Below are 18,934 nucleotides of genomic sequence, written 5' to 3' on the forward strand. Positions count from 1 at the left end.
AAGACATAACGACGAAGGTTAAGAAGAGTTTTATTCATCCCAAAGTGTCCAACAACTTGGGATGTGTGTGCCTCTCTCAACCATTATAAACGATGTCCATCTACTGGAATGCAAAGTAACTGACCCTTGTATAACAATCCATCCCGGAGTTCAAACTCGCCTTTCAAACCACTCTTTACACCTTCTAACACCTTCTTGAAGTCTTTGCTAGATGCATATGACTCTGCATACTCTTGAGGAACAATCGGCTGAATTCTCATGGCCACCATTAATGCTCGGACTGGTGGACGAGACAACATATTTTCCAACTTGTTTGTTACTCCCTTCTTGTATTTAATGATAATGTTGAAACTCATCAAGTAAGACATCCACCTCATGTGTCGGGCTTGTTGTAGTTTCGTATGTGCGTGTAGATACTCCAATGGTTTGTGATCTGAATGTACCACTACTTCTTTACTTAAGAGATACACTCTCCAATGCTTCATACATTGATATAAAACATAAAATTCTATGTCATAAGGTACGTAGTTCTTAATAGCACATGGGAACAATTCTGAATGGTACTCCACTGGTTTACCATCTTGTAACAACACTCATCCCGTTGCATAGTTGGAAGCGTCGGTCTCAACTTCAAAAGTACGTTGTAAGTTAGGCAATGCCAACACCGGTGCTTTTGAAATCTTCTTTTTTAGTAACTGAAAACCGTCTTCATGGGTTTTCTGCCATTCAAACTTTGTCTTAGCTCCCGTCAAACCATGTAATGGTCCTGCAATAGTCGAAAATACTAGACAAACTTATGCAAGTATGTGCAAGCCCCTAAGAAACTTCTGATTTCAGTTACAGTACTAGGTCTAGGCCACTTAGTGATCACTTCAACCTTTCTTGGATCAATCTTCCGTTGTCCACCACCAACAATGAATCCGAGATACACCAACTCCTCCTTTCCAAACTCGCACTTCTTTCCGTTCAACTTCAGCTGGCCTTCATGTAACACTTTAAATACCTTCTCAACGTGAACGAGATGTTCTTCCCAAGTTCTGCTGTATATTAGGATATCATCCAAGTAAACAATCACAAAATCTTCTATAAAAGGTCGTAACAAATCATTCATGAAACGCATAAACGTCGCTGGAGCGCTACACAAACCAACATGCATCACCAACCATTCGAACAAGCCTTATTTGGTTTTGAAAGCAGTCTTACATGTATCAACTTCTCGGACTCTCACTTGGTGGTATCCGGATTTGAAGTCTAACTTTGTAAAGACCCGAGCTTTTTCCAACTGATCCATCATGTCGTGTATCCTAGGTAGAGGATAACGATTCTTGATAGTGATCTTGTTCAATGCTCTATAATCAATACTTTCTTTGGTACAAACAATACCACTGATCCACAAGGTGAAGCACTTGGCACTATCATTCATAATTCTATAAGTTCCTGGACTTGTTTCTTGATCTCATCAGATTCCTCTACGGACGTGCGATAAATATCTACATTAGGAAGAGAACTCTCTCCGGTCAACATAATTTCATGCTCCACACTCCTCTTTGGCGGTAACCCCGCGACATCAGAAAATAAATCCTTGTATTTCAACTTCAACCTTTCTAGGTCTCCTTCTTGTTTTGCAGTCAAGGCTTTCAAACAAACTTTACTCGGCTTCTCCTCAAGAGATTTGATCACAAGGAGAATGAACTTCGTACTAGCATTCACCAACCGCTTAGCCTGAGTGGTTGTGATTAAGCTTTCTCCCTCAATAGGAGAATCTATAGCCCGAATCACAAAAATTTCCCCATCTTTGGTAAAGGTATACTTTTGTTCCCTCCTGTGTAGAGTTGCATCTCTATCCCATAGGTAAGGACTACCTAGGACTACTTGATAGACATCCAAAGGCACTACGTCGCGTGTAACTTCGTCAATGTATGACTCATCTAGAGAAAATTTGAACGTGCACTGCTGTATAACTTGTAAGCCCCCTTCTTTTTGAAGCAATCCTAAAGGGTATGGTTTTGGATGTTTGAAAGTCTTCAATTCTAACTTCTGCACCAAAGAATTCGAAAGTAAATTCTTCTGACTTCCCGGGTCAATAACAACATCAACTAGTGATGTTTTGACTTGCATCTTCACTATGAAGAGGCGTTCCCTAAGATCATATTTTGAAGGTATTTTTTCTGCCCTGTCATAAGAGAGAGATTTGAATTGGGTTCAGTTAGTCCGTGGACTTCCTTTGGAGTTTGAGCGACTAGTACTGCCTTCTTGGCTTCTTTTCTCTATAACCCTTTGGGTATTAGATGAGGGTTCTTTACCCAAAACTTGTCGATAACATGACATGTTTTCTTGCAATGGGTACAATCTTTTCGCAGTGGTACCTCCAGATTTTCCCTTAAGATTTCCATTTGAATCAGGTTTCTTAAGCTTGCCTTCAATGGCATTAGATTTTATACTTTCTTCGGCAAGTATCAACTAAAAACATCTTCAACTCCTTCCGTATATATTCATGGAACCCGAAAATATACTTCATATAGATAGCATAATCTTCCATGTCTAAATCCAAAACCATACCTTGATTCTGAAATTATAAAGTATATTCTTGCACGGTTTAGTTGTAAGTCTGTTTCAAGTTGTACCACTTGAACCATCTCTCCTCAAGGTAGCCAACCGGATAAAACTGTTTCCTTACAACTGCCCTAATCTTTTCCACGACAATACTCCCTTACCTAGATTTTGTGTTTGATAAGCTTTCCACCAGGTTAGAGCATGCTTATGTAGATTCAATGCCGCCAAAGAAATCTTTTCCTTTGAACCATATTCAAAGAAAGAAAAATATGTCTCTAGATGTTCAATCTAATCATCCAACTTTTCTACGTCGACACTCCCATCGTAACGTGGAATATCAACACGAAAATAAATTTTCAGATTCTTACCATGAAGTTTAGTTGATATAGAACTTTTAAGAAACTCGCTTTTCTTCTTTCCGTCGTCCCCATCTTCTTTTTCTTCCGAAGTTTCAGGTGAAGGCGGAACCTTTTTCTTCGTCTTCGACTTGGGTGTATGAGAACGAATGCATTCAGTCAATTCTTCAAGGGTGGTTTGAATCAACTTCATGTATGTTTGTAGCGTAGCCACCTTTTCTTCCATAGATTGTGGTTCGCTTTGCTTAGGTTCATCATCTGACTTCGTAATCCTTGATCCCCTTGTTTTTCGAACGTCTTCTATCTTCTCGAGTACCTCACCAAGATTTATGTAGAGAGATCTAGTGAAAACCATAAACCACAGGGATTTATCCTAGAAACGAACCTTGCTCGTGATGCCAACTTGGTACGTATGATCTTTATACCTTGGTAGTTATTACTATAAAGGAGGAATTCAGAATAATAATAGACGAAAAGCTTAGAAAACAAAGACACAAGAAAGTAATTTTAAGAAAAATATCTTCTCTAGATTATGAACAAGAAAACGATTACAATTCTCTCTTTGTTACACTCACAATCTTCTCTAAACAGTAGATCAACCTTAAACTATTTGCTAAGCTTGCACAAGTATTGTTCCAAGCTTTTCCTAGGTTTTCTGTGTGTTTAGTTAACAACCAAACCTCTCTATTTATAGTCTTTATCGTACTCAGCCGACTAGGTCTTCTATTAGGAATCGATTTCCTAAACTAAGAGTATTGACTAAAACAAAACTCTTTCCTAACTAGGAATTCTGCCCTAATAAGGTTTCCTTCCTAATATATGATTCTTCCCTCAACTTAGATTGAGGTTTACTAAGTTCCTAAGAGGAGTAGGGATACACCTATATCAGAATATCCGCCAGTTGTTGTGTTGTACAAACATATGGTACTTCAATTATGTTTTTTTTTCCGAGTCTTTCGTTGATGAAGCTCTTATCAATTTCAACGTGCTTCGTTCGATCATGTTGCACCGTATTTTCTGCAATCTTGATTGCTGACTGGTCAAAACAACTTCATAGGGTTTTCCACGAGGAAAACAAATTCTCCCATAAGCCTTTTCAAAAAAACAAATCACAAATGACTTTCACCATTGCCATGTATTCTGTTTCAGCACTGGACAACGAAGCAACATGTTGTTTTCTAGATTTCCAAGTTACTAAATTACTTCCGATGAAAGTAACATAATGTCGATTTTCTCCTATCACCTTTGCCTCTCAAATCCGAGTCAGTGTAACCAGATATATCAAAATGTCCATGGTTTGGGAACATCAAACCTCTTCTTAGTGCATCCATGTGTTGTTGACCCGGATTATACATAAATTTCTTACAACACTCATAGCATAGGCAATATCAGGCCTTGTATATGAAAGATAAATCAACCGGCCAACTAACCTCTGGTATTGTCCCTTATCAGTTGGTATTTGATTAGAACACTCTTCAAGATCATGATTTTGCTCCACAAGAGACTCAGTTGTCTCATAACCAAGCATACTGGTTTCCTTCAGCAAGTCAATCACATACTTTCGCTGAGACAAGAAAATACCCTTCTTCGGTCGTGAAACTTCAATTCCCAAGAAATATTTAAGTCCACCCAAATCCTTCATATCAAATTCAGAGTACATGAAACTCTTCAAATTCCTCATCTCTTCCGGATCATTTCCTGTTACCACAATATCATCTACATAGATAATAAGCGCGGTTACCTTGTCATCTACCCTTTCTAGGAACAAAGTATGATCAGAATTACTCTGTGTATACCCAAATTTCTTCACTGCCAGACGAAATCTACCAAACCAAGCTCTGGGAGACTGCTTCAAACCATATAAGTCCTTGTTTAGTTTATAAACCATGTTTGCATCAGTTGGAGCATAATATCCCGGAAGTAGTGACATGTAGACTTCTTCTTGTAAATCACCATGTAAAAAAGCATTTTTTACATCATATTGTTGTAGAGGCCAACCTAAATTTGCTGTCAAAGACAACAATACTCGAATAGTATTAATTTTTGCAATATGAGAAAATGTCTCTTGATAATCAATACCATAAGTATGGGTAAATCCTTTTGCCACAAGTCTTGCTTTGTACCTATCATGGAGCCATCTGGATTATGCTTGATAGCATATACCCACCTGAAACCAACAGGTTTTTTCCCTTCAGGCAGTAAAACTATATCCCACGTACCATTTTTCTTATGTGCTAACATCCCCTCTTTCACATATCCATCCCATTTCGGGTTAGATAATGCTTCATGTACATTTTTGGGAACAATAACATCTTATATCTGGCTAACAAATGCTTTTCCAGCTTCTGACAATCTATGAGTAGACATGTAGTGCGCAATGGGATATTTCACCTTCTTTATCGGTTCAAGTGAAAAATGAACTGGTGGCACCCCAAGATTACTCCTTTGTGGCAGTACCTGTCTGTCTCAGTTAATTCACAATTATTGCCAGTATTAATCAAATAATCTACATTTACCTCAGGGACGTCAGCGGGAGGATAACTTGGTGTAGGTACCGTTGAAAAAAGGAGGGGTCTTCTGTAACAAGATTTTCGACCTCTTGAACTGTTTCCGGAGGTTGCATATTAGTCAGGCCAAAATCGGTAGACTCTTGAGGGCTTGAACTTTCTTCTGTGACGGAAAGATGTATCTCACTGTTAGTTGGAAATAAATCTATCCAATTCAACTCTTTAATATTTCTCTCTCCCTGAAGAAGAGAACCTATATCATATGTTGAGTAAAACTTCTCGTGCTCAGAGAAGGTAACATCCATGCTAACATAAAATTTGCGAGTAGAAGGATGATAACACCTGTAACCTTTTTGGTACGGATGATAACCAACAAATGCGAACTTTAAAGTACATGGGTCCAACTTGTTGCATAAATGTTTTTGAATGTGGACGTAAACAACACATCCAAACACTAGAAGTTTAAGCTGAGAAGGAATTGTCACAAACGAAGCCAATTTATCCAAAGGCGTTTGAAATTTCAAAACACTAGTGGGTACACAATTAAGAAGATGCACCACAGTAGTGATAGCTTACTTTCCAGAAATTTGGCCTCATGTTTGCTCCAATCAAACAAGCTCTAATAATCCCAAGTAATTGCCTATTCTTCCTCTCTGCAACACCATTTTGTAATAGCGTAGAAGAGTAGTCTCATGAATTAAACCATGTTCCTGGAAATAACCTTGTAAAACTTCATTAACATATTTGCCACCATTATCAGAACAAAGGACCTTTATAACGGTGGAAAATTGTGTTTGAATCATTGCATGAAAAGGTTTGGTGTCAGATACATCACTTTTATTTTTCATCAAATAAAGCCAAGTCATATGAGTGCAATCATCAGTCAGTAGGTATACATGATCAAACACAAAAGAGCTCTGCGAATCGGGCGACATCAATGAGTCAACTTAGTTGCTAAGTTTTTTCATAATCCATTGCTTTTTCATCATATTTTGCATCAGAATCTAATGATTAACAAAATGTTTTTGCAGATTTTAATCTAAAATTTAAATATTCTTATTGTTAATCATCAAAGTCCTTCCCTAAAGTATTTTTGTCATCTCTTTTGTCTTTTAGTTTTAAGTTTTTTCTTCTTCATATTTTACCATGCATAACTAATCTAACCATGTTTCTCTCTATCATGTGTGCACAATTTGGATTATCTATCATGTCTTTTGCCTTTACGTTTGTGTTAGTGATCAACGCGTTTGCTGAGAAGTTTTCTAACCGTTTGAAAGATAGAATCGTCTTTGGAAGTATCAGTAATTTGCAATGGCAGAAAGTTTTGTATCGGTTCAACGTGCTGAGTCAAGCATTCAATGCAGCCCGCCATCAAAGCAATTCAATTTTTTTCAAAAATAGTAATTATTGCTACAAATGGAAATAGAAAGTTGGTTACCTTATTCTTCTCAGTTGGTTAATATACGTATCATATTCATTCCAAACTTCTCAACACAGTCAACCAATTTGTTACCTACACTTCGATGACTAAAGAACAGGGTGAGCAAAAACACCCAAATCCGTGGATTTTATCCAAATAAATCCGCATTTTGACGGGTGTACCGTTTCTCAGCAGATTGGACATGGGTAAATTTTTAAAACCGGTCACTTTTGCGGGTTGGATGCGGGTAAAACATCACCCATTCGTTGAACACCCGATCCTAGTGATAATGTTAGTATTACATATATATGAAGTTTATTATAGAAAACTCGTAGATAATATATATATAGTTTGCTATCGAGAAGCATTAAAGATCCTCGATGCTATTCCAAAAGTATCGATTTTGGATTTATCGAAGACCTTCATATCAATAAATATTATAATTTTGGTTGTTGGAAAGATATTGTGTTACTTTTGTTATGTTAATTACTTATATTTTAGTAATCTAAGCTTTAAAACTAGAGATATTTTGTAAAAGGGTCTTCAGTTTAAGACCTAATTAGGGTCTGGGTCGTAGAAGATGCAGTTGATGCATTAGGGTCAAAAACTAACGGAAGACCATCAAAAAGTCGTTAGTTGACATTTTAGATTTCATCAAACACCCTGACCATAAATGACTAGCATTGACCGTTTGAACATATAATCCTTTATATCTCCATTTTTTTTTCTGTCGAAGCCTATCTCTTAATTCTTTTTTTTTTCACGGAAGCCTATCTCTCAATTCTTCTTCTCCGAGTAAATTTCCCCTTCTCAATCTCTCCATTTAAACACCTTAAAGGAACAAATTATAGTGATTTGATTTTTCTAATGGGTTTGGTATTGGATTTGTTGGTTCAATTGGCATAAGGTACGGTTGACATCAGGGTCCTGATGATTCTTCACTGAAAATTGTTACTCTTGTTGGGTTTGTTGTGTTCAAAATTGATGACTTGTGCCATTTATGAAATACTGGCAAGATATTTATCTTTGCAAAAGAAATCAAATTTAGAAATGATTGTGGAAAGATTACATGGTTGATCCATACTTAATGCTCCAAAACCTGCAACCAGGGAGAACTAGGTGTTGGATTTAGTTTACTATGTTTCTGTAATTTTCCATATGATGAATTTACCTTTATACGAAATTTGCAAACATGTGAAGCCTGAATTCGACGTGAAAATCAGAACAAAGCTTTAGGTTCATTCGGAAACAAAATCTGAATTTGCAATTAAGATGTTCGACGAAATGTCTCTGTATAGCAGGTTAAGTTCTAAATTGGGGTCATATAATGTCATTTATCTATTTATTAAGGGTATTTTGGTACACAAAGAAAATTGTCAAAGTTAGTTTAGGACCCTAATGCATCAACTGCATCTTTTACGACCCATACCCTAATTAAGGTCTAAACTTACGACCCTTATACAAAATAACTCTTAAAACTAAGTTATACTTACTTATATATCCATTTTCATTTATAACTTTTTTATATACTCAAATCTATCTGCATCCAATCCGCTCACCCGCAGGTGTCGCATCCGACGGGTAATGGATTGGACGCGGGTGAAAATCTCAAATCCGCTATTTATATGGATTGGATGCGAGTGATACCAAATTCGCATCCTCACGTCTGTTGCTCACCCCTACTAAAGAGTTTTTATTTTAAGAAAAAAGAAATATGGGCTTTAACAACCCACAATTTATCAAATTATCTCGTTGAAATTGAGGATGGAAGGATACACAGTGGTGTAGAATCATCATTCCATCGATTGGAATCATGGTAGCATGATAATTAGAGTACATCATAGTGATACAACATAAAGAAAATACAAAATATAATGATCAAGATACTGATCAAGTCATTATACCAAGTCCTGAAAGATTTTTGGAAGAAAAGATTACTTGTTATGGCTCTCGCGAATATCGTAAGCTTCTAATACAGTGGAAGGGAACAGAACCTACTGATGCAACTTGGATGAATTACAACAAGTTCATTCATCAATATCCAGATTTTCACCTTGAGGACAAGGTTTTTTAAAGGGGGAAGGAATGATACGTGCATAATGTAATTTAGTCGTGTTTAGAGATAACTATGTAAGTCAGTTATTATATATGTTGTATCCCAATTTCAAAAAAATAAAATAATATATATATATATATATATATATATATATATATATATATATATATATATATAATGTATCCCAGTTTCGAAATACAACAATTGTACAGAATAGTTGATCAAAGAGATAAATGATGTAATTCAAACAATGGTCTTCTCATTAAACTGCAACCATTTAAAACTTCTTTTTCGTTAAGATATAATCCTTCATAAAAGGAATAATCTGCTTCAACTATCATTATAATTACAACCCATTTCAGTAACCATTGATCAACTTTGTAAGAATCTTGATCATCGTCACGCCAGATTCGATCATCTCCGAAAATATACTCGAATATATCATCAGACTTCATTAGAAAACCCAAAGGGAAAATTGAAACATCATAAGAGAAATAATTGTCATAGAAATATTATTTATTGAAAACATAAAGGAATATAGAAAAAGATACCCTAATTTCGCAAAATAAATAAATTATGTATATAAAAAATACTATCTAGATTTGCTCGGAAGGTATGAAATTCATATCTAAGCCCGAGTAAATCTAGATTTAGGGTGAAGAAGATGGAGACAAAATAGGATTAGTTTTTTTTGGACAAAACGGTTTTGACAGAGAGAAAGAGAAAAAGTCTCGACATAGTTACAATTAAGATTCCAATAACCAAAGCAATTAAGATTTAAAGTTATAATTGTGCATTACATGAATAAAACAGTATTACTAGATAGCCCAGTAAAACACACATGATCTCACATAATTCGACGGGGTTTGGTGACATTCTCTATAATCAGATGATCATTATGTTCTGTCGGATGGGTCATGGTTGTGCATTACTGAAGGGTTCACACCTCATTGGTCATGCGCCATCCTACGTTGTTCCATGAATCTGTCCCTTTCCAACCAAGTCTTAATGGGGCATCAGAAATCCTCCTCGTATTTAGTGAATGAGGTTTTTTCATTATCTATGTAGCCATGAGTTCCATCATATTTTTCCATGCTTTGTTGCAATTACAGTGCAAATGCTAAGCTTCAAAGAACATGACTCATCGGTAGTCGCTCGTCTCCTTTATTATTTAGACACTTCTCAGCAATCTCTACAAACTTCTTGAAGCACTCTGCTAAAGATAATCTGATCCAGGGTGCCTTCCTTGATAGTTATTTGGCCTATCAAGTAAGAGTCAATAATCTGATCAAGGGTGCCTTACTTGTGGCAATGTAAAGCCAAATCTTCCAAGCTCACTTGTTCAATTGGCAATGTTGGATAAAGAGTTGTTCTTGCACAAAGGACCTCAAACAGTACGACACCAAATGAGCAAACATATGATTTTTCTGTTAGTTGGTGCCTCCTGAAGTACTGCGGATCCAAATAGACGTAAGTACCCTTCACATCATTAGTGACATGAGTATGATGCAATGAAATCCCAGTTTTTGATAACCCAATCTGAAAACTTTGCGACCCACTTCTCATTTAAGAGGATGTTTGTTGTCTTCACGTCTCTGTGGATGATTGTTCGTTTGGCACCTGTGTGGAGGTAATGTAAACCACGGGAAGATCCAATGCGGATCGTTAGTCTTTCGGGGATTTACTCAATAAATATTTTTAGTGATTTTTAAAGACTGTAACGAAATTCTAAAGTATTGTGTTATTGGTTGTCTACTTTTAAAATCTCTTTCGAAGTTTATGTTACTGGTTATAGATTGTTAAAATGTTTTCTAAAGTTTGTGATACTCAATGTAAACTTGAAAACTCAAAGACTTTGTGTACTTGCCTATTTTTAAGACTTTGAGTAATTTTTTTGTATAAATTTGCCTTGATAAAAGTCTTATAAAATATGTAAGATTTCCTAAAAATTAAAAATATTTCTTATTCTCTTTATTTTATCTCATAAATATACTATCTATAAAACCCATATTATATTATATATGCTTATACGCCTAAAAAATAAATCATAATATAAATTATATCTTATGATCAAACACTTTTTTATTTTATTTATTTTGAACAAATGTGTAATAATAATTATTTTATTATTACTATTTATTGCATTTTATTGAACAAGAAAAGATGTTATCTACTCTATAATAAATAAATAAATAATATTTAGTTAAATTTAGTGTAACAAATAAGGTAAGATTTTATTATATGAGTTTTCATATAATTTTTTAGATTTATGTAGATATCTATATAATATATTTTTTACAACTTTAAGATTCCACAAATCTCTATAAGACATTATATAACTCTGCAAGATTTTACCTAATTCTATACAACTCTTAGAAAGTTGTTAATTTTCATGACTCATTTAAATTCTCCACAAATCTGTAAAAGTATTTATTGAGTAAACCCCACGAAGCGTTCCAAGTTCCACGTAATCATAAACAAGAATCATTTCACGGTTCTCTTCACAGTACCCAATTAAGGATGTGAGATGTAATGATAGAGCTTAGAAAGCAACTCAATTTCTGTTCGGAATTCATGTCTATGCTAAATATCCTTCTTTTCTTCTATAATGTCATTCAAGGATTATTAATCAAATATCTGATAGAACTTCAATATCGATTGCGTATAATGCTTATCTATTGGAATCCATACTTGAAGATACCACATAATTCATCAAGGACTAGTTCTAAGATTGCATATTCTTGTGAGATAGATTGATTAAGTTTTGAAGAGTAGAAGCCCTGATTTTTTTAATTTAGATTCGTCTAAGTCTGGGGAAAGATTTTTATCACCTTGATATAACATCTAAAAAAAGAATCAATAGGCGTCGTGTTGGAGGAAGGGTAGTGTAACAACTCGAGTTCCGGACCAGGGTCGAACCCATATGAAGATCTGAACTCAAGGCGTTTCACCTAAGAACAATTGAATTTAAAACAAGAATTCATTATTTAAACATCTATAATAATATTCTCTACAAATATTATGATCAAATTACATGTCAGTAAATTACAAGAAATAGAACACGACCAACAAGATAACTAACTTGTTTGTTCCACTTCCACCATTTACGAAATCTGTAATAATGTCAATTGGGGTGAGATGACAGCTCAACAAAATGCACTTCCATTCTCTAAAGATGCGGAAATAAAATCAATTTATCAAGCAAAAACATATAACAATAAATATAGTAAAATTTCAACGAATCAATGATATACTCAAGAATCATAATACCAATGGTGTTTCCAATAAATTATTCAATCTTGATTTCAATCCATGAGCTTAAAACACCAATAAGGTTTCAACAAATAATTCAATTCATATTTCAATACATGAGCTCATGGTATGAAAACTTTGGTTCTTACACCCCACATATCTTTTACCTCGCCACGGACAGCCGCCATCGATGGATCAGGGGATCATTACCCTGTAAGTTTTTGGAAATCATTACACATTATCTTTTCGGGAACCATTACCCCCTGTTAGCATCGAACCATTCCATCTAACGCGAAAAAAATTGAAACCATTTATTTTTATAAATCATTTTCACAAACTAATACTATCAAATCATACGATAAACAAGCAATAATGTGTTTCACTCAAGCGTATATGCAAACAAGAATAAATTTTACAAACTGGAGACATCTTACACTAATTATTTCATGATGATAACTTTGTCTTATCTCCCTCAAATTTTTAATTAACATTGCTGACACCATTATGTATAACATATCAAAATTTCACCTCAAACTAACGGCTCAATCATAAGATATTGATTTTACAAGGCCTACATAAAAACTGGGCATATTACATCATGCTACCAAAATATTCCTATAAAATTCATAATAATCTGAAATTTAACAAATCCAAAGCGTAATTAAAGATATCATACAAATCTACAACTTTTGTTAAGATACAAATCATTATAACATTATTAAGGTTGCCTTAATCAACCAAAAATATGATAAAGCAAAACTGTGCAAAATTTTCAGAAATCATCATCCAAATTACAAAAAAAATTCAACGGTTAATTTACGGTGGAAAATTCTCAAATTTTAAGCAATGATACCTAATAATGTTATCTATCAACAAAATAAGTCTGATCATCAATAAGAGATACATATTTATTCGAACAAATTACCGAACTCTAGTAATACAAAATCATACAAAATAAACACCCAAAGAAAAACATCGAAAGAGAAAGGGTTTCACATTCTACCTCAATTACATTGATCCTCTTCTGATTTTTCTCAATAAAGTTTTTCTCTTAAGAACCCTAGATCCAATTCATCTTATTCCTCTACTTTTATGTTTCTAACTTCTCAAATGCCTTTATATTTATAATAAATCTTATACTAATTATTATTATATTGATGTATCTCATATTTATTTTTAACTTAACTCTTTTAGCTATTTTTTTTCCTTAATTTTTTTTCTTATTACAATTAATTAGGTGAATCTATTTCCACGCTAAATTCTACTAACAAGTTGGTTAAAGATTTCTAAATATCTAGGTCCAAATATCACAACCTAGGCTAAGACAAAAGAAGCAACAACCTACACAACAAGGCTAGCTAATTCGGGTAAAAGCCGACCCGAAAAGACAAACAAAAATACCGGATATTACAGGTATTACTAGTCTTCATGAAGGACTGTGGAGCAACTCATACATCGTTAAAGGATGTCATATAAGGGAATCAAGTGTAAGATATTGCAAGGGTTAAGATACATAGAGGCACAACTACAACAAAGTAGCTTGGACGTTTTATCTTATCTCAACTACATTCCAGGCCGAAGCCAGATAGTAGGATAGTGCTTGTAGCGGATTAATACAGTGTGTATTCAAGCTGGAAGAGGCAGCGGGATTTAATGCAATTGCGGTTTTCTTAGTTAACAAAATTTTTAGTATATTGCTTTATTTCTTTTCTGCAATATATCATTGTTTTTCATTATAATTGAAGCACAAGCAAGTTGTCGTTAAAAATCCTTGTGATTCAAGAATCTTGAATAAATATTATCCAAGGATCTTCTTTGTCTATTAATATCTTTGAATAAATATCACACAAGGAAGTGTCATTTAGGTTCAAAACGAAAAATTTAGCGATGTACTTGGTGCCCTCTCCTTTTCAGAAGTTAACATAGCTAATCTTGGGTTGTGCACTGAAGAACGAGTGAGCATGTATTATTTATTATTCACCATCTATTATTATGTGGGTTTCTTAATCATACCAACTTATTGTAACTTTATTTTTTCATACAACAATAGATGACCTCGAATATCTTGATGAGAGACAAACAATTTAAGTATGACAAATGTTATGAACCTTGAAAAGAAAATCTCCAGACCTACAATCCTGAATGAATATTTGAATGTAATGGCATTTAATTATGTAATTTGATCTACTTAAGTAATGTTATGTGGTAAATTTTATTAATTTCAAAAGATGCTACGAGATAGTACTCTGATTAAAATAATTTTTCACTTAATAAGATTACTTATTTTAATTTTAAGGCTAACCCACTCTAGTAGAAATCACGATTACCTCCAGCATGTGCAACAAGCCTTTTAAATCCAGGTGACTCTAGTAGACGAATATAGTTTCGTAAGGTACAAAAGATTTTCCCACAAAATCTAGTACAATACGTGTAGTTATTTAATCTTCATTCCCAACTTTGGGAGGATCACGAGGTGTAAGTTCCGTGTTAAGCTTCCGAAAGTTTTCCTTAAGGAGTTGTTAGCTTTCATAAAATTTGAATTCCCTACTGATATCCCAAAACTAATTATATTTTTCCAAGTTCCTCATGATTAAACAAACATAAACTAGTTTAATGTTTAATTAGAAGAACAATATTTAAGATATGTAAATGAAAAGCACAACTGTCATAAGAGGAGCTCTGGTTTTGTAAAAAAAAAATAATAATAAATGACTACATAATTTATTCCTGCTCTTTTAATGACAACAACCTTATTCGTATTTTCCTTGATTTTTGATGAACATTTTCAAATTCTTGTAGATAATTTTCGTACACCCACTTCCAAAAGTCGAAACCCGAAACTATGTGTTGTATGACATCAGGATTAAGTGCAACATACACCTAAGCTTTAGCTATTGCTACATCTTTTTCCGAAGAATACATATCCATAATATAAAGATTTTGTGAGAAACATTAAGAGGAGATGTAATAAGGTTTTAGAGAAGATAAAAAGGATAATATTATGATTTTGGTGTGTTTTGTTTGGTGTTGAGCAACTCAATTAATATGATTTTTTTTCTTTTTCAAAAGCCACTTGAGAGCCGTTATATGATTGAATAAGATGTAAAAATAAATTTTTACCAAGAGAACTAAAACTGAATTAAAACTAAGAGAATTTGAGTAGTGTAGGGATAAAAACAATTCAAAGAACCTCAATTGATTTGGGAAAATAATGATTGAGAATAATAGTTTTAAAAATATTGAGAAAAATCTGACGGTCCAGAAAATAGAGTTGTTAAGAATAACATAAGCCCAAGATCGAGCATGAGAGGGATGAGAGGAAAAAAAGGGATGGGAGACAAAAACTAAATTTTGGTAAATAATATGACGGATCCCGAGTATCCATCTGGTATACTTTATGGAACCTAAGTTTTTCTAGTGGGTGCTAGAGCTGGGTTTTGAAGAGACCCCCTCCCTAGTACTTGTTGTTAGCTAAAACTGATGTTTCTGCAAACAATTGCTCTACATCTGCATCTATTGTTTCTCAGATCAGTGTTAATGATGGTGATTTTCTGGAAAATCCTATAGAGTAAGATTTCTGGTTTCCGCACTTCAATACTTGAGATACATTAGACATGAAATTAAATATTTTTTCAATCTAAGTGTGTAAGTTTATACATAATCCAACTACTGCTCGTTTTACTTTATCCTGGAGAATCCTTAGGTACAATAATACAAATTCGGCGGGGGGTTCAATGATGCAAATTGAGCATGTTCACCAGATGATAGAAAAATTACCAGTAGTTATTTCCTGGCATGATAAGAAGCATGCTACAATGGCCATATTTTTAACTAAGGATGAGTATAGGATTTGGTTCAGACGGCTATTAAGGTAGTTTGGTTATGTCAATTGCTTTAAGATCTTCTCATATTTCTTCCAATTTCTATTAATCATGTAGTGATACGGTCTACTCTCCTTCCGTGGGATCTGATCTTGTATTTCAAAACTAGATGAAACATATGGCTTTTGAACTTTCATTTTGTAAGGGAGCTTACGGTAAAAAGACCCTACAAATTTCTTTCATCTATACAATTGATCACATTGTGAAGACATTAACTAAATGGTTGAATCGTGAATCGTCTATGCTTCATGATGTTGATGGACAGACGAAAGGTTTTTAGCTTCAAGTTTAAGCTCAACCAGTTCAGCTTGAGGGGTAATAATTATCATTCCGTACACTTCTTTTACACCTTTCTCTATCGGTTTTCTGTTTTCTGTTTGCCACAAAATGTACCACGTGTACATAACAGACCGTCTTTATTGGCCTTTTCTGCGTCAGGTGTATAAGAGATTCTCTAGAAGAATGTATGTGAAATAAAAAGTCTTAATCCACATAGGATACACAACCATATTGATAAAAAAAAATCATCTCCAATCAATTGATGTGAGGATGATGTGGCAAAAAAAAAAAATTAGACATCCTTGAGGTGAACCTCTACTTTTATTATATACCTAGAAGATATGTACCAATCCTAGTCACACTTTTATTAATAAAAAACATTAAAAAATAAATATGGAGATAATTATAACCAATTGTATAAGAACTCCCCCCACCCACCCACCACCAATATTTAGGATTTTATAACTAAAGTATTTCTTAAAAGTGAAGTCACGTATGAAACAACATTCATTATTGGTGAAGCTTTAAGTAGTCTCTCGTCTCATTCTTTGGAGTGTTAGAAATATCATCTTCCTAATTTTTTTTGGATTGGATCGAGAGTTTATCTGGCGCAGATGACTTCAAATAGTACAACCAAATGAGCATATATTCGACTAATCTTTTCATTAGGGAATTCAATGCATCATGAAATGTTGTCAGCGGATTAAAAGAACCCTGTTTTGAGGCATAATCAAAACTTTTGAGGTATAAAAATTGATTATCATACCTAGGATGGGGTGGTTTATGGGTAGTAAAATTACTTAGATATCCTTGACTATTTTAAATCACAAAAATACTTTTTTTATTAATTAGAAACCTGATTATTTTTTTTTGTAAATTAGATATTCATTCAAAGCGCTCACTTGGGGAATTAGTAACCCTTACATCAAAATGAGTAGAGTCATCTAATGTTGGGATAACGGTATCATCTCTAACATTTGATTTATCTAATTCTAAAGCTTGAATAATATAAGACGGGATTGGGAGGCACCCAATTAAAAACAGTTCTAAATGTCTTAGCTTCCTTATCTAGAACATCAACCACATTGTTTGATGACCTTGGAACATAAACAAAACCTAAAAAATTTGAACAAAAACTAACTTTCTGTTTTACTTCCTCCGTGATAGTTTGGTTTTGCCACATTATCTGGGAAGGTAAGTCATTTGAGTAATCAAAAAGGTTCTTACAATCTCCTTCAATACTGAAGTTTGAAAATATGCATTCTCTTGACCATTTAGCTGCCTGTAGAAGTCCTAGTGCTTCTACTTCTTCTGATGATGATGCTGAGATTAGTCATGCTCTTCCTTGGTTAAAATTACCTGCATCATTTCTGAGAATTAAAAAACAACCTGCTGGTACCAGTTCAGAATCCCAAGCTGCATCTAAGTTAATTTTACTTTGGAGCCTCATGGGGGATTTCCAAATTGCTGAATTAATCCCAAGAGGGTTATCCCTAATGCTATACTTCTATTTATGACAAAATTTTAAATGTCTCTGTATTTCTAAAGTTAATTGAGAGTAACTTTGTTGTTTCTTTTCAAAAGTTCTATTACATCTTTATTTCCATGTAAACCAAAATTTTGTCATTATAATTTCTATAGGCAAGACTGGGTTGGTCTTTTCTATCCAATCCTTACAAATATCTATGAATGTGGTTGAGGTATTAAAGTTTAGCTCAACCGGATATGGATCAGTAGCCCAGACATGTTTTGTCTATAGATTATTTTTCTTCATATCCAATGGTACACCTCGGAGAGACATCTTTCATAAATTTGGATAGTTTTAGGTTAGTCAAAACTGCATTCTGAAGACATTTCCATGTAAATTTTTTTATTCTTTGAGACAAATCTAAACCCCAAAGTTCTTTCCAAAAGGAGTCAGACATACCTAAATTATAGTTATTGATTGTTCTTTCGTTTAATTTTGAGTACATGGATTTAACTGTAAAATTACCCTATGTAGTTAGGAGCCATATGAGTTTATTTAGTTTTGTCTCTAAATTCCTTCCTAAAGCTATTATAATCCCACAATTGGCCATGCTATAACATTTGGGAATCTAGAGTGAATTAAAGTTTTATTCCACTTTTTAGTGGATGGATCGATAAGGTCCACCGCAAGTGTTAAGTGAGAGTTAGTTACATTCTTAAACTGACTTATCTTTCCAACTAAATTAAGGACCCAGTTATCCTCCCAAATATTTATGTTCTGGTCATTTCCAACTTCCCAGATACTATTTTGTTCAACTAATTGAATTCCTTTATAAATACATTTTCAAATCCAAGAACTTGTGGAAGGAATTTTAGCAATATCTAGGTTTAAGTTGGGTAACCTAGAGAGCATTAGGTTCTGTTAGTAATCTCCAAGCTAATTTGGCTATTAGAGCTAAGTTAAACTTATGTGCATTTCTAAAACCTAGGCCCCCTTTACTAATGGGTTTCAAAGGCAAGAGTAAGCTTTGGGAAAATATCCTCTACTGTTGGATTCTTTTCCCCACCATCTGATAAAGCAACCCATCTGATAGCATGTGATACTAGCTAGAGTTGCTTTATTAAGAATCATCTTGCTTGCCTGATCAAGAATTTTTCCTTTC

General features: G+C 34.1%; 1 pseudogene; it reads right to left on the minus strand.

Annotated features, from left to right (window-relative positions):
- Window positions 1-10,019: 10,019 nt before the first annotated feature.
- Window positions 10,020-11,996, minus strand: LOC113312382 (annotated as a pseudogene).
- Window positions 11,997-18,934: the final 6,938 nt, after the last annotated feature.

This window comes from Papaver somniferum, chromosome 9 (genome assembly GCF_003573695.1).
Source record: "Papaver somniferum cultivar HN1 chromosome 9, ASM357369v1, whole genome shotgun sequence".
In the NCBI taxonomy this organism is placed as follows: Eukaryota; Viridiplantae; Streptophyta; class Magnoliopsida; order Ranunculales; family Papaveraceae; genus Papaver; species Papaver somniferum.